The sequence below is a fragment of the Mustela erminea genome, chromosome 12, assembly GCF_009829155.1.
Source record: "Mustela erminea isolate mMusErm1 chromosome 12, mMusErm1.Pri, whole genome shotgun sequence".
NCBI classification, from domain to species: Eukaryota; Metazoa; Chordata; class Mammalia; order Carnivora; family Mustelidae; genus Mustela; species Mustela erminea.
The window spans coordinates 90,647,698-90,675,301 of NC_045625.1; the positions used below are offsets into that span (position 1 = coordinate 90,647,698).

A 27,604-nucleotide genomic window follows, 5' to 3' on the forward strand; every position below is an offset into this window, starting at 1 on the left:
AAGAGTTGGGTTTCCTATCTAACAACAGTGAACAATAGAAACTTTAACTTTTTAACCATTTTTTAAAAAGAAAAGAAAATGGCAATTATGTGAGTGATGGATAGATTATTTAACTTGACTGTGGTGATTATTTAATAATATAAACATGTCAAACATCAGGTTGTATACCTTAAATGTATACAATTTTTATCTATTATTAACCTCAATAAAGCTGGAGGGGGTATCACATCACCATGAACATTAGCATCAAAAAAGAGAGAGATTTAGATTTAAGTATAACAAAGTTTGCACAAGACCTGTGTGAGAAAACTGCAGATCTCTGGTGAAAAAGTCAAAGGAGATCTAGGCGCACCTGCGTGGCTCAGACATTGAGCGTGTGCCTTCCGCTCAGGTCACGATCCCAGGGTCCTGGGATCCAGCCCTGTATCAGGCTCCCTGCTTGGCAGGAAGCCTGCTTCTCCCTCTCCCACTCCCCCTGCTTGTGTTCCCTCTCTCGCTGTGTCTCTGTCAAATAAAGAGACTGTGGACTCTGAGGAACAAACTGAGGGTTTTGGAGGGAAGGAGGGTAGGAGGTTGGGGAGCCTGGTGCTGGGTATTAAAGAGGGCACGGATTGCATGGAGCACTGGGTGTGGTGCATAAACAATGAATTTTTTTTTTAAAGATTGTATTTATTTATTTGACAGACAGAGATCACAAGGCAGGCAGAGGCAGGCAGAGAGAGAGAGGGGGAAGCAGGCTCCCTGCTAAGCAGAGAGCCTGATGCGGGGCTCGATCCCAGGACCCTGGGATCATGACCCAAGCTGAAGGCAGAGGTTTTAACCCACTGAGCCACCCATGCACCCCATAAACAATGAATCTTGGAACACTGAAAAAATAAAACAAAACAAAACAAATAAATAAAGCCTTAAAAAAATAAAAAACAAAAACAAAAACAAAAGAAAAGGACATCTAAATATATGGAAAGAGAATCCATATTCATGGATAGGAAAGTTCAGTATTGATGTCAGTTTCTCCCAACTTAAATCTACAGATTCAAGGCATTCTCAATAAAAATTCCAGCAAGTTACTTTATAGTCACCTATAAACTGATTGTAAAGTTTATATAGAGAGGCAAAAAGACCCAAAATAGCCAAAACAAGATTAAAGAAGAAAAACAAAGTTAGAGGGCTGACTTCACTCCAACTTCAAGTCTTACTGTAAAGCAGTGGTAATCAAGACAGTGTGGTGTTTGTGACAGGACAGGCACATGGATCAGTGGAACAGAACAGAGAGCCTAGAAGCAGACCCGCACAGACATAACCCGCTGACCCCGGACAAGGGAGCAAAGGCAATTCAGTAGAGAAAAGGGAAGAACAGTCTTTTCAACAGATGGCACCGGGACAGGCGGCATCGGCGCGCAGCACAGTAAATCTAGAAACAAGTCTTACCCTCCTCACAAAAACTGACTCAAAATGGCTTGTAAATCTAAACGTAAAACGCAGAACTCTAACACTTGGAACACAAACCGTGGGAGAAAATCTAGGGGACCATGAATTTGGTGATAAGCTTTAAGATATCAAAAGCATGATTCATGAAGGAAAAAACTGGTAAGAGGGACTTCATTAAGAAAAAGAGAGGGCCCCCGGGTGGCTAAGTTGGTTAAGCATCTGCCTTTTTCTTGGGTCATGATCCCAAGGGCCTGAGACTGAGCCCCACGTTGGGCTCTCAGCTCAGCAGGGAGCCTGCTTCTCCCTCTCCCTCTGCTCATCTCCCCTTAGTGCTCTCTCTGTCTCTGTCAAAGAGATAAATAAATAAAATCTTTTTTAAAAAAAGGAAAACCTTCTGATCTGTGAAAGACCCTGTTAAAAGGACACAGAGGAACCTCACCCGCACATCACTAAGTGAAAGAAGCCACTCTTAAAAAGCAACCAACGGCAGGACCCCAGGTGTCCGACAGTCTGGAAGAGGCAAAGCTATGGCGACCGTGAAAGGATCCGTGGTTGCTGGGGGTGCGGGTGGTGAGGAGTACGGAGAACACAGAGGATTTTTAGAGCAGTGACACGATTCTGTCATACATGATGGTGACATCATGCATTTCACAAAACCCAAGGAACTGCACCATACAAAGAGTAAACGCTAAGGTAAACTGTAGGCTTCTGCTAATGACAACAATCAGTATCAGCTCATGAACTGAAACAAACTGACCACACTAGTGCAAGACACTAACTGCGGGGAAGCTGAGGGCAGGGATAAAGGGATGTATAAGAACTCTCCGTCCTCTGTCAATGTTTTCAGTGAACCTAAAACTGCCCTAAAGAATAGTATTAATTTAAAAGTGTGTGTGTGTGTGTGTGTGTGTGTGTGCACGCATGCACACGCTACAGAAATATCCAGGCTCCACTTAATGAAATTAATTCTCATGAGCATCTAAAATTTTGAAAAGAAAATATTAATAACATCGGATCAATTAGAAATAGTAAGATATCCAAATGAAGGCAGGGAGGGGTAGGCATTAGTGGTCATTGTGTCTCTGGAGGAGGAAGCCACTGCATGCTACAGTGGACCCAACACTCAGAGGCAAAGTCCCACTATGTTGAGACATATCTTAGCTCTCCCACTGATGACACATGACCAGGCCTAAGGCATCGGTGGAAATGTTGCCCTGAATTTCACTGGAAATTCACTGTCTTACAGGCCTGAAGCTGCATAAAAAGAAGGTAAAATCATTTGGGGGGAACCTCATGAAAGTCCCTCCAAACTTTAGCTTCTTTAACTGCAAACAAGGATAAGAGAATTGAATCTTTCATATTTTGAGCACAGTAGGAAAGGAATGGAATTTTATATTTCTCAGCTGATCCCTAAAGGCAGCAGCAGAAAACTCCTTCCGAAAGAGGTTAAATAGGAGGTGCCTTAGCTGTGCGGCCCTGCACGAGCCACCAGTCAGAAGTCAGGACAGTTCTGCCCTGCCGCTGTAGCAGAAAGCAGCCACACCTCCGGCCACACGTCAAGGACAGAGCATGAGCTAGACAGTCGTTGGTCAGCGGGAAAGAGACAATGGTCTGGAATTACCCTGAAACAGAGAGGCCCCAGACGTTTCGTGTCTGTGGTCTGACACGTAAATCAGCTCAAACCCTTCCTTTAGATATAAATGGAAGTCTATCAGTTGTGGTTTGTTACAAGATCACAGGAAGGTGGTGCCTTAGAACATTTTTATTGAATCCGTGCAGCTAAAATGAAGCAGAAACCCACAGTTACTTGGGTGACAACGATGTGAACACCTCCCCTCCCTCGGCGACCCAGAGGGACAGTCTCCTGGGTGGGACAGACGTGTCGGTGATTGCTGAACTCCCTCCCACACGCCTTTTGCCTTTGACTTAGTGTCTTTAACCTCAAAGTCTCCCTCTGAGGGGAAAATACGGCATCAGGAGATTAAAACTGAAGAGATAAGTGCCTGGGATTTGAGACCTGCTCTCAGAAGAGAAACGGGCTCATTCCAACTTGCCCAGGAAGCGCTGGGCAAGGACACCCACTTCAGCATCTCTCTCCACACCTGCTCTGTGCCCTGTGTGTGAGGCGAGCTGTGCCGAACAAGACGGAGCTCTTCGGCCGCCCCCGCCTCCTCCCAAGGGAGACGGAGTGAGACGGAGCGAGCCTAGAAAATACACGGGGAGAAACCCTGGCTGCGCGCCAGGACAGAGAAACTAACACAGAGGGGAAGAAGCTCCGAAAAGAGGCTGCGATACATAGACGCCCACCACACGATCTTGGAGCCGAATATGGAAATACAGCGATGCGGCAAGAACATTATGGCGACATTAACACATAATGAGAAAATTATGGAAAAGACACTCCTCTCCTTGGAATGCGGGGCCAAGAAAAACCAAGGTGAAACTGAGGATTGTATATGCTTCTGGGGGGACAACTGAGTCCCAACAGGTGGTTGTTGGTCCTGAAGTTAATTGCTGTCCATGAAGATGAGTGTTTTGTCCTTTAAAATTTTAAGTTCTGCCTTGTAACCACCATATGGTCCCCTGTCATTTGCATAGTTATCTGTCAGTTAAGCGCTGACTTATGTATTACACTCCAAAAAATATTTGCAGAATGAAGAAAGAACTGGTAGTACTAAAAATAGTCATTAAATCTTATTTCCGAAAGTGACTGCTGAGTGTCCTGGAGCACCACCTTATGTTCCTGAAATCCCCAAACTCACAAAATACAGATTTGCCACAGAGCAGAGCCACTCTTATTTTTCAGCCTCACATCAGGAGGACGCTCTGTGCTTATTCAAACACACCTCCTTTTACTGCTTTGCCTTACTGTGCTTTACAGAGCGTGTGCTTTTTACTAATGGAGCCTTTGTGGCAAGCCTGCATCAAGCAAGTCTGCTGGCACCACTTTTTCCAACAGCATCTGCTCACTTCATGTCCCTGTGTCACATTTTGGTAATTCTCACAACATTCCCAAGTTTTTATTATTGTTATATTTGTTACGATGACCTGTGACCAGTGATCTTTGATGTCATCACTGGAATTGTTTTGGAGGCATCACAAAGTAGGCACACATAAGACAGCAAACCTACTCAGTAAATGTTGTGTGTGATCTGACTGCAGATATGGGGGAAACAGCAGAAGCGGGATCAGAAGTGTTGCCTGAAGACGGGACTGAACTGCTAGAATCCCGTGATCAACCTTGAACAGACGAGGAGTAGCTTCTTACGGATGAGCAAAGAAAGTGGTTTCTTGAGACGGAATCTACACCCGGTGAAGCTGCCGTGAAGACTGTGGAAATGACAGCAGAGTAAGGAAAGGGTTAAGGTATGGTGGGGGGCGGTGTCCCTGGCTGGGCTCTGAAACTATTCCTGGCAGGCAAAAGCCTAAGTCAAAGTGAGCAAAAGATAAGGGAACAAACCAGGCTACCCTGCCCTGGGTGTTAGGGAGTGTTTTTCTTTGGTGGCTACATAGTAATGACAGAAAATGACAAAGAAGCAAGCCCTTCTCAAAGAATGACAAAGAAGTGAGCCAGTACTCAAAGAAGTGAGCCCCTGAGGGGGTTATCAACAGTCCTCGCTCAGACCAAGATGGCACAAGAATCTCAAGACTGCAAGCTTCCTGGTCAAGTTGTCAGTAAAAGACTGGCCCTGAAACCCCTCGGGGGCACCCATTCGGGACCCCTCTCACTCTAGAGAGCTTTCTCTTTCCTTTCTGCTCCTAGTCGCTTAATAAACTTGCACTTCACTCCGCCCCGTGTCCACGAGATTCATTCTCTGACCATGTGAGTCAAGAACCTTCAACTCTGCAACAAAGGATTCAGAATATCACGCGAAAGTAGCCGTAACGCAGCAGCAGAACTGGAGAGGATGGACTGCAGTTTTGAAAGAATTTCTGCTGTGAAAGAAGTGCTGCAGCATCACGGGCTACGGAGAAACTGCTCGTGGAAGAAGAGTCCGTCCATGCGGCAAACTCCAGGGTTGTCTTACTTTCAGAAACGGCCACAGCTTCTGCCACCCTGATGGTGGTGCAGCCTTAAACAGCAGACGAGACCCTCCACCAGCAAAAAGATTATGGCTCCTGAAAGCTCAGATGATGGTAAGCATTTTTCAAAAACAGAGTATTTCCTAATTGCAGTATGAACATTGTTTTCAGACACACCAGCTGCACACTCCGCGGGCCACAGTACCCTGTGAACATCACTTTCATGTGCACTGGGAACCCAAAGTGCTTCTTCGACTCACTTCACTGCAATATTCGCTTTATTGCTGTGATCTGGAACCAAACCCACAGTATCTCCAAGGTATGCCTGTAATTTTTCCTAATTTTGTACACACTGAAAAAAAGCTTAGCGTAATTATCAGCACTTATGTGATCTCCTTGCCGTCAGGAGCCCTGCGCACTGGTTCCTACCGGCGGATGCTTGCTCGCTGCCCAGCTCCTCCCCACGGCCCCGGGAGGAGCGTGAGGCCTGGCTCCAGAGGAACCGTGGCTGCGTGCTCGTCATTCTGTTGTCACAGCTCTACACACAGACTTGTTTGTGTTTTACTTTCCTCCTTGGAAAGGTAGTTTGTGAGAAGAGAATTAGGATCCTCCTTGATGAGACCCGCAGCAACGTGACCCAAAGCTACGCCTATGCCCATGGGTCACCACGTTGCGATTTTTAAAGTGACCAAGTTACCTAAAGAGACAAACAAAACCTGACCCCATTTACACAGCAAGACACTCACAAACATCACCCAGGCAAATCCTTTGCTTCTGTGTTGAGGGGAGGGGTGACCACAGCGCATTCTCCTCCTGGAGGTTCTCCCCTGGCGTGGTTTTATACCCCTGAGCCAACGCTAGCCCAGTCTGCCCGCGGTCTCCTTCTGTGTCGCGTTTCTTTGCATAACGGAGCTTTCTCTGTTTTCCCTGGAGGAAGCGTAAGGAAGAGGGGAGAACAGGAGCAGAGGGAAGAAATCACACGATGTCGCCTCTTTCTCATGCTGGGCACGAGAGCGGGTCCTTCCCAGGACAGGGCTTGTTTTGAGTTGTGCGTGTGCGAGCCTCCTCCATGGGCTAGAAGGCGACCATGGCACTCCTGGAAAAGGGAATAACGCCCTGACCATATTATATAGAAAATAATTTTTAGAACTTGCAGGGAAGGTTCTACGTCACCTCCAATGGCAAGAGTGAGAAATGCAAGGACAGAAACGGGCATCGAGCAGATGGCGAGGATTAGGGGACCCTGGAAGCCATCATTTCTGAAAAGTGATGGTCAGAGAAAGAAACAGAAGCCAGGCCTGGCTTGGAGAAGTGTCTGCCCTCAGAACACTCCCCTAAATAAGGGGAAAGCAGTGGGAACAAATCCTGAGCGTCCTCTTAAGTGCCGCCCCCGTCATGTGCTGTGGAGAACGGGGGCGAGTGTGGGAGGAATGAAAGATGGGGGGGGGAAGCCCCTCATTCTGGCTGCAGGGGGAGGGCAGAGGGGAACGTGGCGCCTCCGGGCTCAATGTGTGTGTTTCTTCCAGCTGGGAAGAAAGTAGAGAAAAGGCAAAAATCCCATGATTTCTCATGAATAAATAGACACTTAATGGAAAGGAGGAGAAAAAACCCCAAAACTCTCCGCTCCCGGAAGAAGGCGAGAAGGGGGGGAGAGACACGCCCTGCGAGGGATGAGGGTCAGCCCCAGCCCTGGAGGGAGGGAGCCCCAGGAGCCAGGGCAGGTGGAAGTGAGGGCTCCCCAAGCAGGTGGAGGGCGCCAGCCCTCCCAAGCCCGGCATTCAGTGTAGCCCGAGGGGTTTCAGCCCAGCCAGCTACCCCAGGTTCACGGGGCCACAACCCAGGAAGGCAAGACACAGAGGTGGCCATGCCCCCTGGTGGGACAACACTGGGCCCCATTTCAGAGATTAGGGCTGCCGCAGGAAAGCAAGACTTCAAGATGGCAAAGTTGGGGCTTCTCAGACCTTTCTTTTTCTCTTAACCTTTAGGAAAATAGTGGGGAAATTAGGAACAGAAAGTGCAAATCCCATAAGACATATAAGATAGAACTCTAACGCCAAACCTCGACAGAGGCAGGGGGAGCTCAGACACCATGAGAACACCCCCAGGCAGGCCCCACACGTAGCTGGGAGAGCAGGAAGACGGGTCAGAACAAGCAGGCGCTCCCCACAGTTATGTCACCAGCAAGGCTTGTTAAGTTTCAGAGTATTTGATGAGAAAACCTTGGAGGAAACAGACTGACGTAAGTTCTTTGAAAATGCAAGTGCTGTGATGGCTACTGTGTGTGAGAGCAGACATGAAGAAAAACGGTTGCCATGGGAGCACGACCAGCAGAGAACAAGCCGCGGGGCCTGGGCTCACACGCAGATCAATGACAGTCTTCTCTTCAGTGTCTGCAGGAAGATCTCTCAGGTCAGTGCCTTTCAACCTGTTTTTTCTGGACCACCAGTAAGAAACGCATTTCTATCACACGTACACAGGCAGATATGTTTGTATTCCTGGAGAGACCTTCACTTAAAAATACATCCTCTTACTACACATGATGCATTCTTTTTTTTTTTTTTAAAGATTTTATTTATTTATTGGACAGACAGAGATCACAAGTAGGCAGAGAGGCAGGCAAAGAGAGAAAGAGGAGGAAGCAGACTCCCCGCCGAGCAGAAAGCCCGATGCGGGGCTCAATCCCAGAACCCCGAGACCACGACCCGAGCCGAAAGCAGAGGCCTTAACCCACTGAGCCACCCAGGCGCCCCACACATGATGCATTCTAATGTCTTCCATAGAGTTCTGTTCTACTTATTTTTGAAATGCAGTTATGGTGGTAAGGCGATCCCCAGTAATCTCCACCCCTGGCGTCCACACCTTTGTATAATCCCCTCCCCTGACCGAGGGCAGGACCTGCAATTCAACATCACTGACTACTAGAAACAAACCGAAAGCACAGTGAGATGCCACCTTACGCCCATTAAGAGGGCTACGATTAACAAACCACAAAGTACCCAGTACTGGTGAGGTACGGAGACATCAAGACCCTGTGCACTGTGAATGGGAACAGAAAGAGTGCAGCTGCTGTGGAGGCCAGTATGGTGGCTCCCCAAAACAGTAAACACGGCATCTCTATATGATCCAACAATTCCATTTTTGGATATATACCCCCCAAATTAGAAACAGATACTTGAAGGGGTATTGTATACCCAAGTGTTTAGCAGCCAAAAAGGTGGAAGCAGCCGCAGGATCCGCGCGTGGTGGGGTGGATAACACAATGACTGACACACACAGGGCACTCTCACTCGGCCATGAAAAGGGATGGAATTCTGACACATACTACAAAACGGATGAAACTTAGGAACATTCTGCTAAGTGAAATAAGACCAGTCACAAAAAGTTAAATACTAAATGACTTCACCTAGATGACGTACTCAGAACAGTCAGAAGTAGAAGGTCAAGTACTCTTCATAGAGCCAGAAAGTAGAAGGATGAGTACTGGGAGCTTGGGGAAGGGTACAGAGTTACCATTTAGTGGGGACAGAGTTTCAGCTTTGTAAGATGAAGAGTTCTGAAGACGGGTGACACGACACTGAATGTACTTACCACCACCGCAATGTCTGAGAAATGGTGGAGGTGGTACATTTTTGGGTTTTCTGTTCTGTTGATCTGTAGGTCTATTTTTGTGCCAGGATCATACTGTTTATTTTATTTTTTTTAATTTATTTATTTGACAGACAGAGATCACAAGTAGGCATAGAGAGAGAGAGGAGGAAGCAGGCTCCCCGCCAAGCAGAGAGCCCGATGTGGGGCTCGATCCCAGGACCCTGAGATCATGACCTGAGCCGAAGGCAGAGGCTTTAACCCACTGAGCCACCCAGGCGCCCCAGGATCATACTGTTTAGATCACTACAGCTTTATAGTCAATTATCTTTAACAAAATAGAAAAGAATATGCCATGGGAAAAAGACAAGTCTCTTCAACAAATGGTGTTGGGAAAACTGGACAGCTATGTGCAGAAGAATGAAACCGGACCGCTTTCTTACATCATATACAAAAAAAATTGAAAATGGATTAAAGACTTACATGTGACACAGGAAACCATCAAAGTCCTAGAGGAGAACACAGGCAAGTAACCTGTTTGTCACTGGCTGTACCAACTTCTTGCTAGACACGGCTCCTGAGGCAAAGGAAACAAAAGCAAAAATGAACTAGTGGGACTTCATCAAGATAAAAAGCTCTGCACTGTGGAGGAAACAATCAACAAAACTAAAAGGCAACCTACGGAATGGGAGAATCTATTTGCAAATGACGTATCTGATAAAGGGCTAGTATCCAAAGTCTATAAACAACTAATACAACTCAATACCCCAAAACAAATAATCCAGTTATAGAATGGGCAGAAAATATGAACAGACATTTCTCTAAAGAAGACATCCAGATGGCCAACAGACACATGAAAAGATGCTCAACGTCACTCCTCATCAGGGAAATGCAAACCAAAACTACAATGAGCTACTATCTCACACCTGTCAGAATGGCTAAAATTAGCAACATAAGAAACAACAGAGAGATGTTCGTGAGGATGTGGAGGAAGGGAACCTTCTTACACTGTTGGTAGGAAAGCAAACTGGTGCAGCCACTGTGGGAAACAGTATGGAAGTTCCACAAAAAATTAAAAATAGAATTACCATATGATCCAGTAATTGCACCACTTGGTATTTAACAGAAGAATATAAAAATACTTATTCAAAGGGATATACGTAGCCCAATGTTTACAGCATCATTTTTAAAAAAGATTTTATTTATTTATTTGACAGACAGAGATCACAAGTAGGCAGAGAGGCAGGCAGCAGAGAGAGAAGGAAGCAGGCTCCCTGCTGAGCAGAAAGCCCGATGTGGGTCTTGATCCCAGGACCCTAAGATCATGACCTGAGCTGAAGGCAGAGGCTTAATCCTCTGAGCCACCCAGGCACCACTATTTGTAGCATCATTATCCACAATAGCCAAATTATGGAAAGAGCCCAGCTGTCCATTGACAGATGAATGGATAAAGAAGATGTGGTTATATATGTATGTATACCACATCTTCTTTATCCATTCATATATATTATATATAATATATACACACACACATATATATATATATTATACACACACACACACACATATACCTACAAGGTAGTATTACTCAGCCATAAAAAAGAATGAGATTGGCGTGCCTGGGTGGCTCAGTGGGTTAAGCTGCTGCCTTCCGGCTCAGGTCATGATCTCAGGGTCCTGGGATCGAGTCCCACATCGGGCTCCTTGCTCAGCAGGGAGCCTGCTTCTCTCTCTGCCTCTGCCTGCCGCTCTGCCTGCTTGTGCGATCTCTCTCTTTCTCTCTCTCTCTGACAAATAAATAATTTTATTATTATTTTTTTTAATTTAAAGTGGGGCTCCTGGGTGGCTCAGCCAGAAAAGCGTCTGCCTCTGGCTCAGGTCATGCTCCGGCTGCCAGCCAGCAGGTAGTCTGTTTCTCCCTCTGAACCTCCCCCGCCCCCCACGCCCCACTCCACCAACTCAAGCTCTACTCTTTCTCAAATGAATACAATCTTTAAAAAAAAATTTTTTTTAAGTAAATACAGAAGTTTTGTGTTTTTTTCTTATTTCTTGTTTATTTCTTGTTAGTTCCCGAGAACACACCTTTTGCATCCTTCTGTGAACAGTTCTGCATTGAACACAAAGACTGCCTCAGGGTAAAGACAAAAGCTACACGTGACTTTATCTGATCGCAGGTCAGAACAATTAGAATTAATTATAAAAATTAGGGAAAAAACCTGTTACCTAAATCATTTTCTAAAATCTCTTAATACATTTGGGTCAAAGAAAAAATTTGATAGCTGAGAGCAATAGCATCAATACTAAAGCTAAAACATTGCTTAGAAAGATTCATAGTCAAGTATTATTTTTAATAAGCAAAAAAAATAAAAAATAGTTTAAGCATTCAACTCTAGATATTAGAAAAAGAACAATATTTTCAAACTAAAGAAACTAGGGGGTGCCTGGCTGGCTTTGGTGGACTGTGTGACTCCATCTCAGGGTTGTGAATTCAAGCCCTACATTGGGTATAGAGATTACTGAAAAATAAAGACCTTTTTTTTTTTTTTTAATATTTTATTTATTTATTTGTCAGAGAGAGAGAGAGAGAGCCCAAGCAGGGGGAGCAGCAGGCAGAGGGGGAAGCAGGCTCCCCACCGAGCAAGAAACCCGATGTGGGACTCCATCCCAGGGCCCTGGGATCATGACCTGAGTCAAAGGCAGATGCTTAACCGACTGAGCCACCCAGGTGCCCAAAATAAAGTCTTTTTAAAAAATCAAAACAAAAAAACTAGAGAAACTAGAAGGAATAAATCAACACATATAGAAAAGAGAAAAATGATAAAACTAATAAATCAGCTAAGATATATAAAAGAATACTAAGTAAGTAAAATCGATTATTCCTAAAAATGAAAAGCCCCATCTTTCCCTTTTGCTGTAGGGAAAAAAACCTCTGTTCTGGGTCCTGGGCATCTGTCCTCCAAGGACCTCCTGATTCTCACACAGAACACTTAACTTCTTTCACGGCCAGTGACCAGATGTGGTGGGTGTCCTGCAGCTCAACTCAGTTCTGTCACCGTCTACCTGGAGGCAGCATCAGATCCCGCAGGCTAAGGGCTCAGTCCCACCAGGCACCCCTCCCCCACTTCCAAGGTCAGAGCAGGTCCTGGGTGTCACCTGAGCATCAGACCAACAGGATATAATTCAGAGGTTCCAACGACCCTCTTCTTGAGTTCCATTCATTTGCTAAAAGAGATCACAGAACTCAGGGAAACATCTCCATCCGCTGGGTTTTTAAAGGCTATGATAACGAATACACATGAACAGCCAGATGAAGAGAGCACAGGGCTCTAGGTCTGGGAGGGCCGCAAGCACGGGCGCCTGTGTCATGCTCGCCAGCCCGGAAGCTCTCTGAATTCCGTTCCACTGGGACCTTATGGAGGCTTCCTGACACAGGCATGATGGATCATAACCTCATTTTCAGCCCTTTTCCCTTCTCAAGAGAATGGAGGGCAGGGCGGAAAATCCCAAGCCTCTGATCATGGTGACCAACCCAGGAGACACCCAGGAGCCCACCCAAAGTCGTCTCATTAGAACCAAAGATCTTCCTACCACCCAGGAAACTGCAAGCATTTCAGGCACCCTGCCTCAGGGAACCTGGGTCAAAGACCAAACATTAGAAGAGAAGATGCTGGGGCACCTGGGTGGCTCAGTGGGTTAAAGCCTCTGCCTTCAGCTCAGGTCATGATCCCAGGGTCCCGGGATTGAGCGCACATCGGGCTCTCTGCTCAGCAGGGAGCCTGCTTCCTCCTCTCTCTCTCCCTGACTCTTAGCCTATTTGTGATCTCTGTCTGTCAAATAAATAAATTAAATCTTAAAAAAAAAAAAAAAGGAGATGCTACTACTATTTGTATCACTTACGAAGTTACAAGGGTTTAGGAATTCTGGGCCAGCAACCAGGGACAGAGACCAGTATATATTTTCCATTATCCTTCAGTTTCCTAGAGGGAAAAAAAAAACCCAAAAAACAAAAAACAGAAACTATTTAGAAATCTATGAACTGGGGCTCCTGGGTGTCTCAGTGGGTTAAAGCCTCTGCCTTCGGCTCAGGGCACGATTCCAGGGTCCTGGGATCGAGCCCTGTGTCGGACTCTCTGCTCAGCAGGGAGGCTGCTTCCTCCTCTCTCTCTCTCTGCCTGCCTCTCTGCCTACTTGTGATCTCTGTCAAATAAATAGATAAAAATCTTAAAAAAAAAAAAGAAATCTATGAACTATTCGAACATCAATAGATAATGAGAGAGAGCATGGTTTCAAATGGCTCTTCCATGGGGAGGAAAAGACAGACAGTACCCAAGTGTGGTCTACAGACCTAAGAACAAATAAACCAAAGGTACGTAAGTGGTTCCCCAAGCATGGGAGATGGGAAGGTAACATTAATAATGTTTTTGCGTAGTCAACATACTGCAGACACCAAAACCTGTGGTGGGTGGCACTTAGAACTATCACAGGTGATCTCAAATTCAATTACTAAAGCAGAAATCCAAAGTAAAACACTAGCAAATGGAATCCAGCAGCACTTGATATCATGATCAGCTATTTTCATAACTGGAACCCACTGATGACTCATATTGGAAAACCTATTAACAAAATTAATTGAATGCATGGATAAAATTGAAAAAACCTGATCATCTCATAGATGTTGGAATGAGATTTGATAAAATTTCAAAGTCTATTTCTTAAAACCTTATAATAAAATATGGAAAGAAGAACTGACCTAATCCAATCCATAGTCCAATAACATAGTCAATGGAAAAATACTGACAGCTTGTTAATAAGGTAGAAAGAAAACAAGGATGTTCACCATATTTCAGCATTGTTCTGGAGTATTCGAAGATGAAAGAATTTTCAGGATGGAGGATGAGAGATACAGATTTTTAAGATAGCAGTTAAAAGAGAGTCTTATTGCCCCAAATTTGAATTATAAATAGAAACCTGTGATTTATATTTTTTAAGAAACAAGAACAACTAAACTTATCTCCTAGATCTGTCCACTGATAAATGTGGAAGCAGAGACCAACCCAGAAGTATGCAGATTCCCTAGCCCCCAGGGTGTGTCACTATCACTATTTCTCACTTCGATGAACCAGGGCTCCTTGCAGAGGGCAGGGTCCTGGTCAAGGGCAGGATAACCTGAAACATCTTGTCACACCAAATAGCAAAGAAGTGCGGGCGTGTCAGAACATCTTGTCACACCAAATAGCAAAGAAGTGAGGGCGTGTCAGAAGGACTCGGAAGCTAACCTGAGGAAGCCCTCACTGGCCAAGAAGGGGGCGATCTGGTCATCAATAACACAGTGGGCTGAAGCATGCCAAATCCATTTAAGTACATTGGTTCATAAAAATACTATTACTAAACACACCCAATACCGCCCCACACCCCAAAAAGAGAGAAGAAATACTGGAAGATGCTGAAGGGGAAAAAAAATAAAATCGGGCTTTCAAGCTTTTATCTCACCTTTTCTTTAAAAACTGTAATAGATGAGAAGCTGATATTCCAGCTAATAAATGAAGATATAGGCTGACAGAATACCACTATTCTGCAATCCCTAATGAATTAAAGGATCTAAGCAGTGGGCATTGGTGGCTGCTGACACTGTAAAAAGAGAGATCACCAGAGATAACGGGCCTTCCAGTGGAGAAGCACAGCCCCTGTGAGACATGCCTGCCCAAATAAGCCAGAATACGATTAAGTCCCTAGATCCTACTACTCATCCACAGGAAATAAAGTAGAGGAAGGTGTTGAACATGATCAAGCGAACTACAGACTGATTCCACTTATAAATATTCATGTAAAAGTCATAGTATTAGTTAACAAAGTTCTTCGGTACATTATAAAGTCATAAACCACAGCCAAGTAAAGGATCAACTCATTCATTCAAGGATGGTTCAATATCAGGAAATCTACCAGTATAAATAATCATTTTAAGTCAAAGAAAAACTATATGATCATTTCAAAATTCATTTTTTTAAAGATTTTTATTTATTCATTTGACAGACAGAGATCACAAGTAGGCAGAGAGAGAGAGAAAGGGAAGCAGACTCCCCACTGAGCAGAGAGCCCGATGTGGGGTTCGATCCCAGGACCCTGGGTTCATGACCAAAGGCAGAGGCTTAACCCACTGAGCCACCCAGGCGCCCCTCAAAATTCATTCTTGACTGACGTCATAAATGCAATAGGAATGAAAGAATATATTAAGTACTCAATAAGATAAATGTGTGAATATATAACACTTAATGGTGAAATATAACATTAGAATCAGACACATGTGGTATGCACTATCTCCATTATGCAATATTATTATTAAGCTATTATTAATAATTATTAGACAAAAGAAAGAAATAAAATGTAATTATAGGAAAGAAGGAAAAATATCATTATTTATAGATAATAGGATTAGATGCCTGGAAAACCTAAAAGAATACACATTTTATTATAAGGAAAAGGCAAGATGGTTCAATCTGGTCATCACAGGGGTTAACTGTGTGCGAGGCACTGGAGTATTTTTTATATAGGAACTTGTTTCGTTCTCATAACAATTCTATGAAGTAGATACTGGAATAAATCCCAGCTTTACAGAAGAGGAAACTGCAGCACAGAGAAGTTAATAATTTGCCCACAGCTACTAAGTGATGGAGCTAAAACACAGAATTGCTGGTGTCCGTATTTGCCAACAATACCCACTTCTGAAAATGTCCCATCAATTACAAAAACCTAATTAGAAATACCTAGAAAAGTGCTTATCAAGAAATAAAGATCAGGGTGCCTGGGTGGCTCAGTGGGTTAAGGCCTCTGCCTTCGGCTTAGGTCATGATCCCAGGGTCCTGGGATCGAGCCCCAAGTGGGGCTCTCTGCTCCTCGGGGAGCCTGCTTCCTCCTCTCTCTCTCTGCCTGCCTCTCTGCCTACTTGTGATCTCTGTCTGCCAAATAAATAAATAAAATCTTAAAAAAAAAAAAAGAAATAAAAATCTATATGACTAAAACTTTAAAAGGAGGAAAGATGATGAAAATCAAAGCAGCTGAAATTTGGGGGACCTCTACCCTAACTGGTTGTCTAGCCCATTGGTCTCCGAAGTCATGTGTGAACACCAGACCTCCCCATCGGGATGACTGTTCATGTGCATCTCTGTCATGGTAAGACAATGGGCATGTCTGAAAGATAAACAGAGACTCCATAAAGAGAGCATTGCTCCTGCTCCCCTCACTCACTTTTAGGTTACCATAGCACATTCAAGTTTGCCCACATCCAAGTAGTAAATATATGGGTTCTAGTATTAAATGGGGAGCCTACTTTACTGTGATGATATGGAGAATAACCAGGAAAGTCTAAGGTCATTTATGGTAATTTTCAGATGATCTCATAATATTTATTTTTTAAGAATTTATTTATTTGACAGAGAGAGAGAGAGAGAGAGACCAAGACAGAGAATATGAGTGGGGGCAGGGGCAGGGGCAGAGGGAGAGAATCCCCCAGCAGTGAACAGAGCCCAAATGAGGGGTCGGCTAGATCCCAGGACCCTGAGCTCATGACCTGAGCTGAAACCAAGAGGTGGGTGCTCAATCAACTGAGCTGCCCAGGCACCGCCCCCCTTTTAAAAAATTATTTATCTTAGAGAGAAGAAATCATAATAAAAAATATTTAAATAAGGTTTTTAGCTTGGACATTACAACAAAAGTTGAAAATGTTGCTAAATTTTTCAATGCCTAGAAGTGTCCCTGAGCAGTCTGTCACCTACAAGATACCTTCCAAAATGATCAGGCATCATCTACTCCTTCCTGGTAAATTTCAAGACTTAACACTAGGATAAAGATAATCTCCTTTTCCAAAGAAAGATATTGGGATGAGAGCACTTTTTGCTGCCATAATTGTGTTGTTGTGAGAATCTTACAGCACACTTAAAAATTGAGGAATGGAGTGTTTTTTTTAACTTGTTTTGAAATCTTCCAAAAGAAGAACCCACTTGATAAAAATAGAAAAAGTAAAATATCTGATTAATATGCAAGACCTCCTGACCTCCATCAGGAAAGATAAAACTGACTCCCTTAAAATCTCTCCAGAATGAGTGGAAATGCCTGAATTACTGGAAGTACAACCCCAGGAGGGCAGCCAGGGCCCCATATCTTCCTCCCGGAATCATGCATATTCCAGAGAATCCTTCTCACCAATGACAGAGATGGAAATCAACCGTCAAAATAAATGTAATCTAGAGCCAAACCTCACATGTCTGCATCAAAAGCTGCAAACCGAATTTAAAAAATAACGATCCACATTCGATCACACTGCTCTATTATTTTTCTGGTAAAAGTTAAATATTTTTGTATCATTAAATAAGATGAAAATATTTAAAAACAGTGCTTATTTCATTTTCCATTTATCTTTTTCACTTCTCTTTTTGTATATATAATATATAAATATGTATTAATGTTGTTCTAAATACTTTAAAGACAAATATATATAAAAACCTACAATTAAAAGAAAGAAATAGGGCGCCTGGGTGGCTCAGTGGGTTAAGCCGCTGCCTTCGGCTCAGGTCATGATCTCAGGGTCCTGGGATCGAGTCGCGCATCGAGCTCTCTGCTCAGCGGGGAGCCTGCTTCCTCCTCTCTCTCTCTCTCTGCCTACTTGTGATCTCTGTCTGTCAAATAAATAAATAAATCTTTTTTAAAAAAGAGAGAGAGAATAGATCCAATTTAAGGTGAACAGAATTAGTGTTTAAAAAAAATAATAATAAAAAATAACAACTGAAAATGGTGGTAGAAGTGTCATCCGGTGCCAGGGACCTCAAGCCAGCGGCCGGGGCGGCGCCTCAGCTCCACGGAGACAGACCTGCTCTGTCTCTCAGCCACTGCGGCCTGTGCTTCCAGGACTGGGCTCTGTGCTCAGCAGGGCGTCTGCTTGGGATTCTCTCCCTCTGCCTCTGCCCACCCCTCCCTGCCCACTTGTGTGTTCTCTCTTTCTAAAACAATAGAAGGGGCGCCTGGGTGGCTCGGTGGCTTGAGCCTCTGCCTTCAGCTCCAGTCATGACCTCAGGGTCCTGGGATTGAGCCCGCATGGGGCTCTCTGCTGGGGGGAGAGGCTGCTTCTGCCTACTTGTGATCTCTGTCAAATAAATAAACAAAATCTTAAAAAAAAAAAAAACAACAGTAATGTCAGATGGAGTCACATTCGAACCCAGTTATTTTCCGTATTGGTAATCAGTTAAAAAAACTACTACATTGATTTTTTAAAATCATTAAATGTGAATTTAAAGGAATCTTAATTGGAAAAACTAATACTAGATCAGTTAGATCTTTTTTCCTGTAATTAAATGCAAATGTCTCAACAGAGCCTGTGTTGTGTGTTTAAGACCTCACTTTGCTTTTCTCAACAGAACCAACAGCACTTCTTAAGGTCTCACCAGGGCAGGCTTTTAAGAGCATCAGTCACATGTCTGCTAAGTGTTAGGTCCATTATTAAATGAAACAAGACTGAGACAAAATGAAAGTTATTTAAAGCTTTATTTTATGATAAGTATTAGAAGTCAGACTGATCGGCCAGGGGAGTGAGACTGAGACAAGGTGAAAGCTATGCAAAGCTTTATTCTGTGCCAAGCATTAGAAGTCAGACTGACCAGCCAGCGCCGTCTCTGAAGAGAGCGACCACCCCCAGCTTACAGGCTCAAGAATCGACTGACTGACCGGTCAGGGCCGCCTCCGAAGAGGGAGACCCCTCCCCATCTTACAGGCTACCTTTTACAGAGCAAAAGTCTGGCCACACATAGGTGGCCAATGAGATTGTAGTCATATTAGGTCACACTAGGTGGCCAATTGAATTACAATTTACCCTATAGTAGCTGTTTGACCCAACCTATTACTCTGGTCAGAATTGGTGCTCAAGGTTGGCGCCCAAACAGCGGGGTTTACATTCTTTGGTGGTTAGGGAAAAAGTATGTGTGTTTTTTACTGATTGGATGTCTCCACCCGGCCCGACGCGTCCTTGTATTCTGGGCTCTGTTACCAAGAACTGGCCGACCTGGCCTTGTATTCTGGGCTGTGTTATCAGGAACTGGCTGACCATATTTTACTGGTTCCCCAGACTTGCTTCTAAGTAAGTTCATCTGGGGGGAGGAGGACAGGGTCAGTTTAAGTTTTACTGCACAAACAACAAAATGGCTTTTAACCAAGATGGAGTCGCTCTGGCTAAATAGGTCCTTAAACTAAGTAGCCCAAAAAAGAGGTTTTTCAATGATCAAAAAATTACAGTTTTAGAAAGTCAATATAGGAGTCTCCATGTTTTAACATGTACCTTAGGCACTTAAAACAAGGGACCAGAATGTGCCCTGATATATTTCTTTCTTTTATTTTTTTTTTAAAGTTTTTTTAAAATTTTTATTTATTTGACAGACAGAGATCACAAGTAGGCAGAGAGGCAGGCAGAGAGAGAGGAGGAAGCAGGCTCCCCACTGAGTAGAGAGCCCGATGTGGGACTCGATCCCAGGACCCTGAGATCATGACCTGAGCCGAAGGCAGCGGCCTAACCCACTGAGCCAACCAGGCGCCCCTTATTTTTTATTTTTTGTGCTACGTTCCTCTCAGAGTTTAAAACAGTTGTGCAGAACTTTGGGCTTAAAAAAAAAAAAGTGGTAAAATATCATAAGATGCTTCCAGAAGGCAGCAGAAGTCATAAAAATGGAATTGTACGTGAGACACACAGAGACCCTTGCCGACGGATAAAGAACAAACGATCTCCTGCCTCCATCTCCCTAAAAATAGCAAGCAGGGAAGACTCGGGAAGTGCAGGGAGAAGCGACAAGGAACGCCTGGCCAGGGGCGCAGCTGCCCTGAGTCACGCTAATCTGGGAACAGAAATGGGCAAGGCCGCAGGGAAGACGACACCCACGGAATCAAGGGGGCGACAGCTGCGATCTACCACTGTTCCGTTTTAGCGAATGAAGCCAGCGCTTCGCAAGGCCGGCGCGTCTTCAAGTTCAAAACGGACGTCCCTCGGCCTTGGGGAACAGCGGCCGGGACGTGCGGCCCGGGGCGCACGCGAGCAAGCGCGGCGCCAGCCATGCGCGCAGCAGAGCTCGAGCGAGGAGCCCGCGGGAAGGCCGCGGCGACGCGGAGGGGCTCCCCTGAGAAGGGTGCGGCCTCCAAGCGTGCGACCGCGCCACGAAGCCGGGCTGCGGAGCCGGCCCGGGCCGCGGCTGAGGGACACGTGGGAAACGCCCCGGGCAGGGATCCCGGGACGCCCAGAGGTCCTGCCCCGCGCGCAGACTGGCGGCGACCGCGGGGAGGTCCCGGGGACAGCGCGCGGGCGGTCTGCGGAGGGAGAGGCCTGCGGCCCGCGGAAGCCCTGCACAGCGGCCGGACGGCCCAGGGACAGCGGCCCCGGGGCGTGGCCTTGCGCGTCGGGCGTCGGCGGGAGATCCCGGGCTCAGGACGGAGCCGGAGGGCTGCGGGGAGCACACGGGCTGCGCACGGGGCTGCGCACGGGGCTGCGCACGGGGCTGCGCACGGGGCTGCGCACGGGGCTGCGCACGGGGCTGCGCACGGGGCACCCGAGGACGCGCGGCGCGGCGGCACCACTGCGGGCCCCGCAGGGACACAAGACACGCCGGGACCTGCGCCGTGAAAACGCGTGCGGAGCTCCGGTGCCCTCCACGGACGGAAGGGCGCGAAGCTAGATTCACACGGGGCTGAGCCGGGACTCGAGCTGGGGTCCCCGGGGCGGGCGCCCCGGAGACACGGGGCAGGGAGAAGCCCGGGGCGGGGCGGGGCGGGGCGCGTCGGGGGCAGCTGCGGAGGCGCGCGTGGGCGGCCGGCCGGGGACACCGGGACGGGGGCGTGCGGAACGGGGGCAGCTGGGGGCGCGAGCGCCCTAAGCCTGGGGACGGTGAGTGGCATTACGTCATCCTCCGGGAGACGAGCTGGACCTGCCGCCCGTGACGTCAGGGCCGGGGACGGCGTCTGCGGGCGCCCGAGGCTCGCTGTGGAGAATCCGGAGCGTCAAGCAGGGTCCGGGAGGACAGAATGTGCGAGGCGCGGAGGGGGGAGCGTGAGGGTCGTGTTGGAGAGTCTGAGGGCCACGCACGAGAGGCCGAGCCTCAGCGGAGCGCGGGGGGCTCGAGGCGGCTCGAGGCGGCCGCCGGGTGTCCAAGAGCGCATGCGTGGACTGACCGTGCCGGGCTGCAGGGCACGTAGGGCACGTAGAGCACGTAGAGCACGTAGAGCACGTAGAGCCGCGCGCGGACCGCGGGGAGCTGGGGCTTCTGTGGGCGGCTGCGGTGCGCAGGCGCGAGGCTGGGTCAGGGTTCAGGGTCGGACCCGCGACGTACAGGCTTGAGCAGGGACCTGCGCGCAGAGCGGGGCACGTGGGGGCCGCAGAGCCAGCGAGCGCCGCGGGAGCAGCCGGGGCCGGAGTGGGGGCGGCCGGAATGCGCCCGGGCTCGGGCTCTGTTAGCGCCCCGTGTCCGAGGCGAGGCCCCTCACGCTCCACGCCAGCGCCCCTGGACACCTGGAGAGCCAGGCTGGCCCGCTGTGGGTGACTGGGAGCTGAGGTGTCGTGACCGCACCTGTCACAGCGGCCACTGCGCTGTGGCCCCCGGGACCCCACGGAGCCCCATGGGGTTGGTGAAAGCGGGAACTGTCCCGAATGTGTGGTCTGAGGGCGCAGGGTCAGACAAAGCCGAGAGGTCGCGAGCGGTCGCTGGGGTTATTTCATAACCTGCGCGGACAGAGAGCCGGAGCCGGCGGAGGGCTGCCCCGCAGAGCCAGCTCACCGCCGTCCCCCGCTGCCCGGGACCATGTCCGCTCTCGGACGCCTCAGTCGCACTGCCGTTCTGGGAGTGGCGCGGTGCAGACGTGTCTGGCCTCGCCCTTGATCCGGTCCGCGAGCGGAGAGCGGGAGGGACGGCCGCAGGACCACGGACAGTCACAAACTCTGCTGCCTGCGGCCGAGCGTGCTGGCCGCCGCAGGGGCCACAGCCGAGTGCGGAGCCGCGAGATCACCCGCCAGCGGTGCGTGCGAGTGAGGGAGGAAGGGGTGACGTGTAGGCGGGGAGCAATAGGAGGCCACGACCCACGCCTGGGCGGGCGCAGGGGGCTGCTGGACCAGCCCCGGCAGTCCCAGATGTGGGGAGATGTGGAGGCGTGCGGCGCCAGACACACGGGAACAAACAGGCCGCCTGGTCCTGGCGCTACACGGTCATCAAGGACAATGACCAGACCTCAAAGAGTAAGCCAGTGAAGGTGTTACCAATAGTCTGTGCCCAAATGCAGATGGCACCGGAATCTCAAGGCCACCAGCTTCCTGGCCGGGTCTTCATAAAGACGGCCAGTGACAGCCCTCAAGGGCCACCCCGCTCATTCTAGAGAGCCTTTCCTCTCTGTTCTCACCTTCACTTAATAGCTTTCACTTCATTTCACCCTTCCATGGCAGCGAGATTCATTCCTCGGCCCCGTGAGACAACCGGCGCCCTGTATCAGAAGGACACCCAAGGGTGCACCTGGCGGAGCTCAGGGTTGCTTGCAGATGGAAGGTCTGGGGCCTTGAAGGCCTGAGTAAGGTGCAGACAGGAAAGCGGGAAAGTCCGTGTGAAAAGTTGTCAGGATCCTCTGACCTGCCTTTGTGCCAGAGGGAAGCCATGCGACTTCCCTTTGCTGGTCGGTTACTTCTCAAAAGACTAAAATCACTTCCCAGGCCAGGCTTGGCCTGGAGACTTGCTTTGACCGGTCGAATGTGGAAGAGACGACGTGGTGCCAAGTCTGGGCTCAGGGCCTGAGGTTTCCTTTAGTGTCTACTCACCCACCCTCTGGGAACCCCACTGGGCTGCGCCCCCGATGAGAGAGACGGAGGGTGCCCCCGCCCCACTACAGCCCGCCAGCTATCCCAACAAACAAGCTCCAACGACAGATTCACGAATTAGCTGGACAAATGGCCCAGAAGAGCCTGTCCTAGATTGCTGACCCACGGGATCTTGGGCTAAATTAATAGCCGTGTTTCTTTAAAACCACTGTGTTTTGTGGTGGTGGTTTTTCTTTTCTTTCTTCTGTTTTTAATGCGGCAAAAGTTGCCAGGGTCACCTCCATGGGAAACTAGAACTTGAACAAGGAGGTCTCCTGATGCAGGGTTATCAGGTGGAGTAGTGGGTAGGGGTGAGACCGGACCTGCTGAGGGGGAATTCATGAGAGGGGCACACCTCTGCCTGTTTCCCAGCCGTGACATGAATGGAAAGCCCCTGCATCTGGGCGCTTATCTGCCAGGAAGGAGAACAGAACAGTCTCTGCAGGAACCCGGGGAGCCCAGAGAACCCTGAGCAGGGACATGAAGTGGGAGAACCACGTCAGTCTGCTCCCAGTGAGAGAGTTTATTACCAGACCTTAGTGCATCTTCCACGTATAGCAGGAAAAGTCACGGACAGTAGAAAATCCAGATTTCTGCCCTGTCACATACCACCGTCCCATCACCAGGCATAAAAGTCAAGCAGCTTTTAGGCGCATTACTCCCAAATATTACAGAGCATCCAAATGTGGAGGAGGAGATATTCTTCCTCTACCTTCTTATACTCAGTGGTTGAGGCTTATAAATCAAATTGGTAAAAGATTAACAGGAGAAAAAAAAAACCCAAAAGTTTATTTATACATGCAACATGCATACGCATGGGAGAACTCGGTGGTGAGTTTGGGGCTTATGTACCATCCTAACAGAGGGCAATAAATTGTGGAGAAGTGAGAAGACAAAAGAAAAAGAGTGTGGGCTTCCAGGGGTGGCAATTGTGGATGGGGAAGTACCTGGAGAAGTTAACGGACGATGGAGGACATTTCAGTAAGCTTTGCTCGGACAGGCCCAACTTGGTGCCGACTTCTGTCTCCAGTGATAATGGTCATTTGTCGTGATGATGGTCTCTTCCAGCACCAGAGAGGAGTGAGGAGCGGGGAACATCTTGCAAAGGAGAACGTAGACCCTGCATTTAGGCAGAAAGGAGGATAGAGAGCTTTTCCTGAATCTGCTGTTTCTCAGTTGCTTTCCATTCAAAATAATTCTTACGCCAAGGTGACCTATTTGGGGATGGTCTATTCTGATCCCCTTCACAAGGATAACCAGAAATCTGAAAAGAGCTATAACATGAAAAGCAACAAATACATGAAGGAAAAAAGAAGACAAAATAAATGTGGACAATGTGGACAGTAAGAATCAACTTCAAAAGACCATGTAATTAATATGTTCAGGGATATAAGAGAAAAGAGTGAACCTACAAATCAAGGACCAGATGCTGTGAAAAAAAAAAAATCAAATGCTAGGTAGAAAGCTAGGAAATTAAAGAATCATAGTGAACATTAAAATTTCAATAGAAGCATTGGAAAATAATGTTAACGCAGTCTTCGAGAAGGTAAAACAAAAACGGATGGATGCTTGGGAAGAGAAGAAAACGAGGGAATCAGTCTGAGATTGGCTGGTGGGCACTTGAGAACAGGAGAGCAGGGAAGGCAGCTAGGGGTCTCATCACAGCATCTTACACGTGGCTTTCCCCAGCAGGGAGGGATTGGGCTTTCCAAACCGAGAGGGCCACCAAGTCCCACCAAAATGAATGAAAAAAACGCACACACCATTAACATGAGTGGTAACGCAGATCCCAAAACAGTCTGAGGGAGGGGTGTACTTTACAAAAGAGGGGATGAGATGTTAGCAGATTTCTCAATTAAAAATAGAAGAAAAACTGAGGTATGCCCTCAAATTCTGAAGAAAAAGGATATTCAACCCAGATTTCGTACTGAGTCAAATTAGGAAACAAGTATGAGAGTAAAAGAAGGCTATTTCTAGAGATGTGAGGGCTTAAAAATTCACCCCCCAGGCACCATGTTCCAGGAAAACTGCTAGGAGAGGTCTTTTGTACAAGTGAGAGAGGAAGCCAAGAAAGAGAATGACGTGGGGACGTGGGATTCAGAACCAGGGCCCACCCAGGGGGAGGTGGGGAGCAGCCCCCAGATGGTGCTAACGCGAGGCCCCAGGACAGCAGCTGCACACTCCAGAAGTCGGAGCTTCCGGGGGAGGAAACAGTGGAGCCCATGTGTAACCTGGTAACTGAGCAGAGTAACCGCCCGGAAGAGGCTGCCCCGAAGGTAAGATAGAGATACAGATGAAGAAAAGCTCGAAAACGTCAAGGATGTGGCAATCATTAACTACAACCAAAAATGTATGTAATAAAGAGACTGAATGCACAGTCCATAACTTGACGCAGGGAGAAGAGTATTTATATGGCTACAATTCAGGAAGCACCAAGAAGATGTCTGTCCTCCTGGGAGATGGAAGGGGAGAGCAGGGCACAGCTGGAGACCTGAGTCCTTGTCTCTCGTAGCAGAAGGTCTGTAGAAAGGGGAGACTCATGAGTAAAGACCCGGTGGACCCACTCTGCAGTCTGCCAGTACTGAGAGTTTGGAGAACTGCCTGACAAAAGCTCCTGAAGATAGAGCAGACACAGACGGACACACGAGGGCCCAAATAGTCCACCCATATAGACGGAGGACCCCCCCCACCACCACCCAGTAAGGTCTGATGCGCTGGGACTGTGGCAATTCAGCGAGCAGCAAACTGCCCGAAGAGTCACCCAAGAAAACAAAACACTTGGGCAGCACGGAGACTGTTCAGAACAAAATTAGTGTTTCCCCTTGTTTCTCTGTAAGACCAAAACAAAAAACAAACACATGCATACAAATAAGCAAACATACAAAGTTTTGGGGTCATTTTCTCCAAACTAACTGAAGCTGCGTCTTGTCATCCCGTCGCAGAGGGCTCCCACGGTGAACCCCTCTGTGAGAGCTGTGACACCGGCATCTGTGGCGGGGTGAGGCCGTGCGCCAGACTGGGGTTCTCAATTCTCTCCTCCCTCCTCTGCGGTGCAACCTCGCCGTGCCCCGAGCCAAACCGTGCTTTGCCAGGGGACTTGCTTTGGCGAATGGAAGGAAGAGCAGCAGAGGCAACGCACGCAGAGGTTTCAACGTTCTCGTGCGATCTGGTTATGCTCCAGTGGTCTCCCAGGACAAAAACACGCCTCAGAGAGCGACTGAACCAAGGGAATTAGAACTGAAGCCAACTGAGGTCAAGACCAACTGGCCCTGAAGCTGGAAGAAGAGCCAACCTATAGAATCACAGAATCATAATCAAGGGGAAAAAAAAAAAAAAAAAACTTGGGGGGAAAAATGAAAAAAAAAAAAAAAACAAACAAACTTGGAGCGCCTGGGTGGCTCAGTCATTGAGCATCTGCCTTCGGCTTGGGTCTTGACCTCAGGGTCCTGGGATCGAGCCCCGCATCCCACTGTGTTCCCTATTCAGCCCGCTTCTCCCTCTTCCCTGGCTTGTGTTCCCTCTCTCACTCTCTCTCTTTGTCAAATAAATAAATAAAATCTTTAAAAAAATACTTGCATCTGTAAACCACTATGATTCAGGATGATTTTTACACAGCATTGTAGTGAGAAGCACTGACTGGTACATATGGAGAATGTGTAGATTTTGGAGTCCTAGACATCTGGGATCTGTTCCTGTGTCTACCACTTATCACTTGTGTAAGGTTTGGAGACAATTTTACTCCTTTTAGGTCTCATTTGTTTTTTAAAACTGAGATATAATGGGGCGCCTGGGTGGCTCAGTGGGTTAAAGCCTCTGCCTTCCCGCTCGGGTCCTGAGATCAAGCCTCGCATCAGGCTCTCCGCTCAGCAGGGAGCCTGCTTCCCCTCTCCCCCTCTGCCTGCCTCTCTGCCTGCTTGTGATCTATCTCTCTCTATCAAATAAATAAATAAAATCTTTAAAAAGAAATAAAAATAAAATTGAGATATAAGCCCCAGATCATACTACTCACCCTTTTAAAGGATGCAGTTCAGCGTTTTCAGTGTGATGAGAGAGTTGTTCGGCCATCATCACAATATAATTCAGAATGTTTTCATCAACCTGGAAAGAAACCCCATACCCACAAGCACTTACTCCTCATACACGCACACCCTGACCCCTGGAATTCACTATTGGTTTTTTGTCTTTATGATTTGCCCTTTTTGGACATTCTATGTAAACAGAATCATACACAAAAGTATACCTTTTGTGTCTGGTTTCTTAACTTAGCATAATGTTTTCAGGATTCAACCATTTAGTATCATGTACCAGTATTTCACTGCTTTTTAAGAATCAACAATATTTCACCATATGGTTCTATCACATTTTGTTTATCTGTTCATTACTTCTGGAACATTTGAATTGTTACCACTTTTATGACTACTATGAGTAATCCTGTTTTCAACATTTCTGTATAAGTTGTTGTGTGGACATATATTTTCAATTCTCTTTGGTCTTTACCTAAGAGAGGACTTGCTGGGTAGAGTTGGGTAAAGTCAGTCCTTTGACTATGTCTTTCTTCAGCATAGTGTTCACTATTCTGGGTGTTTTCCTTTACGTCTGATTGACTTTTACATGTTGGACCAACCATACATCCCTGGAATAAATCCCATTTGATCATAGCAGAGAATCTGTTTTAAATATTCCTAGGTTCTAGGAATGTTCCTACGTTGC

The 27,604-nt window shown here is 47.2% G+C and overlaps 1 long non-coding RNA gene across 3 annotated transcripts in view; it reads right to left on the minus strand.

Moving 5' to 3' along the window:
• The window catches only part of LOC116570782, an 88,448-nt gene that overhangs the window by 23,595 nt on the left and 37,249 nt on the right, over positions 1 to 27,604 (minus strand). For 2 of the 3 annotated variants that reach the window (XR_004277560.1, XR_004277561.1), the window contains 3 exons: positions 26,904 to 26,992; positions 12,934 to 13,013; positions 9,520 to 9,613 (listed from right to left, as the gene is read on the minus strand). This is a non-coding gene — a long non-coding RNA (uncharacterized LOC116570782). The remainder of the gene's footprint in view (positions 1 to 9,519; positions 9,614 to 12,933; positions 13,014 to 26,903; positions 26,993 to 27,604) is intronic. The other variant, XR_004277559.1, reaches the window with a different exon arrangement.